The following is a 3,106-nucleotide window of genomic DNA, read 5'->3' as shown; positions in this document are numbered from 1 at the left end:
TGAAGTGAAATCTACCAGCAAAGTTTGGGATTGAAACTGGTGCAGCACAACTCCTACGACTTCTAGTAGCCAAAGTGGGAGGTTTTCCCAGCCTCAAGTGGAAGGGATGTAGATTCCAGCTCTTGGTGGAGAGTTGGGGGGAAATGTGAAAGAATTTGCAGCAATCGTTACTCTGTCACAGTATTAAATTACCATTTTACAAATGAAAACATTAGAGCACAGAGCGGTTAAGCATCTTGTCAATATAATACCAGTAGGAACGTGTCGGGGTGGAGATAAGTGTCTCCCACATTTGCTACATTGATAGGGTTGGTTTTTAGACTAAATGTGAAGTTTATCAGGTTTAAGCGATGGTGGAATAGTTTAAATAAACATATTCTTTTAAAGATATAAATTCTATTATGCCAAGTCAGTTGCCTGTATGAAGGAAGCCAAAAGGATTAATCACTACATTTGTAGAGTATTCTAGAACACAGGATTGAAAAACTAACTTATATTTTTACGCTATGAATTTTCAGATGATGGGTAAGGTGCGAATATTGTCTAAAGGCCTCCTTAAATTTCTTATACGCATAGGGTTTGTTACCAGAATGAATGCTTGGATGCTGGAAAAGGGACGAATTAATTCTAAAAGCCTTCCTAAATTCCTTACATTTAAGGGGTTTCTCACAAGTATGAATACACTGATGTAGTGTAAGTTTGGGGCACAATCTAAAGGCCTTCCCACATTCCTTACATTTATAGGGTTTCTCACCAATATGAATTCTCTGGTGTTGTGTAAGTTTTGAGAGTAACCCAAAAGCCTTCTCATGTTCCTTGCAGTCATAGGATTTAATCCCAATATGGATATTTTGGTGTGAAGTAAGTTTTGAGTAACGACTCAAGGCCTTCCAACATTCCTTACGTTCATACAATTTCTCACCAGTGTGAAGTCTGTGATGAAGAATAAGATGATAACCATCACTAAAGGTCTTTCCACATTGCTCACATTCACAGGGTTTCTCACCAGTATGAAGTCTGTGATGTACTCTAAGGCCAGAGCCACACAGAAAGGCCTTCCCACATTCTTTATATTCATAGAGTTTGTTGGCAATATTAAGCTTCTGATGTCAAGGAAGGTTGTACACTGTCTAAAGGCCTTCCCACATTTTGTACATACATAGGGTTTCTCACTGGTATGAACCCTCTGATGGAGAGTAAGTTGACCATGCACTCTGAAGGCCTCCCCACATTCTTTACATTCATAGGGCTTCTAACCAATACAAATTTCTGATGTACTTTAAGGTCTGGGCCACTATGAAAGATTCTCCACATTCCTTGCATTCATAGGGTTTCTCACCAGTATGAATTCTGCGATGAAAAGTAAGCTGTTGGCATACTCTAAAGGCCTTTCCACATTTTTTATATTCATAGGGTTTCTCCACAAAATGAATGCTCTGATGTGCAGTTAAAGATGTGTGGTTTTGCTAAAAGGGCACTTTTTGAGGTGTAATTTTCACTTCACTGAAATATCCCTCCTGTCCTTCAAATTTTCTTTTGGATTCCCAATCACCGTTTTAAAATTGAAAACCTAAGGCCATCGTTTTATAATTCTTTCCATTATCTTCCACGAGGGGGACTTTATTTCATAAATGTCATTTTCTGAAGATAACTTCTTGGTCTCATACCCAGTCTCTCAATCTGTGTATCACCTCCTTCCTTTCCTCACAACTTTCCAGGGCTCTTTTCCTTGCTGCAATAAGGAAATCACATCTGGCCTCGAAATGAAGCACCCCGGCGAAGCCCATCACTGATCCATGGGCCATGGTTTAGAAACTGAAGAACTAGTCAGTCTTCCTGGGGGTTTACTCGCCTGGAGAAGCAGAGTTCACAGAGGCCAGAGCTGGGGTGTCACGCCTGCCTCACAGCGATGCTCGGTGTAAGCAAGGATGTGAGGAAACCTGCAAGACCCAGCCTCCAGCATGAACTCCTTTGCTTTTGTGTGGGAAACTCTTGATCTCTCCTTCAATTCTGAATGATAGTCTTGCTGGAGAGAGTCTTCTTGGCGGCAGATTTTTCCCATTCAGCATGTTGAATATATCACACCCCTCCCTTCTGGCCTGCCAGGATTCTGTGGAGACATTTGCAGCCAGCCTCATGGGTCTTCCCTTGTAGGTTAGGGCCTTCTTTTGTCTTGCTTTTAAGATTTTCTCTTTCTCACGATACTTTTTCCAATTTAATTACAATATATCTTGGTCTGGGCCTGCTTTTGTTGATTTTGATGGGAGTTCTCCATGCCTCCGGGATCTGGATATCTGTTTCCTTCCCCAAAATAGGGAAGTTTTCAGCTTTTATTTCTTCAAATAAACTTTCGGCCCTTCTCTCTTCTTCTTCTTCTGGGACTCCTATAATACGAATGTTATTATGTTTGATGGAATTTCTGAGTTCCTTAATCTATTCTCATGTTCCATAATTCTTCTTGCTGTCTTTCGTTCAGCTTCATTGTTTTCCATTCTTTTGTCTTATATATCACTTATTTGTTCTGCTGCTTCTTCCAGCCTTCTGTTCATTGCATCAAGTCTGTTTCAAATCTCAGTTATTGCGTTTTTCATTTGGGACTGACTGCTTTTTGAAATTTCTTACCTCTGTGGTAAGGGTCTCCCTGGTATCTTCTATGCTTTTCTCAAGCCCAGCAAGTATCCTTATGACTGTTGCTTTAAATTTTCCATCAGGCATGTTACTTATACCTGTCTCACTTAGATCTCTGGCCATGATCTTATCTCTTTCTTTCCTTTGGGAGGAATTCCTCTGTCTTGTCATTTTCCCTAAGTCTCTGCCTTCTTCTCTGTGTTAGGAAACCAGTTATGTTTCCTGCTCCTGAGAGTATGATCTTATGAAGAGGTCAGAAAGAGTCCTGGAGGTGTATCTGGTGTGTGCCGCATGCACTCTGCAGCTGTACTTTGGCTGCTTTATCCTGCTGGTTAGCGGTGTGCAGAGGCTCTCCTTCCCTGCTGTGGGTAGCGTTTGGTCCTTGGCAAGAATGTGGTCAGTTTAAGTAGGTGTGCTCTGGTCTGCCTGTGAAATGTGACCTGATACTTCTTCCACTAGAACTGAAGCCCTCAGAACT

General features: G+C 41.3%; 1 pseudogene; it reads right to left on the bottom strand.

The window, feature by feature from the left end:
* Positions 1-491: 491 nt before the first annotated feature.
* On the bottom strand, positions 492-1,771 carry LOC147580588 (uncharacterized; annotated as a pseudogene).
* Between the last annotated feature and the right edge of the window lie 1,335 nt (positions 1,772-3,106).

Source organism: Puma concolor, chromosome B2 (assembly GCF_028749965.1).
Source record: "Puma concolor isolate L17-30 chromosome B2, mPumCon1.1.hap2, whole genome shotgun sequence".
In the NCBI taxonomy this organism is placed as follows: Eukaryota; Metazoa; Chordata; class Mammalia; order Carnivora; family Felidae; genus Puma; species Puma concolor.
This window is presented reverse-complemented; position numbering and strand designations above follow the sequence as displayed.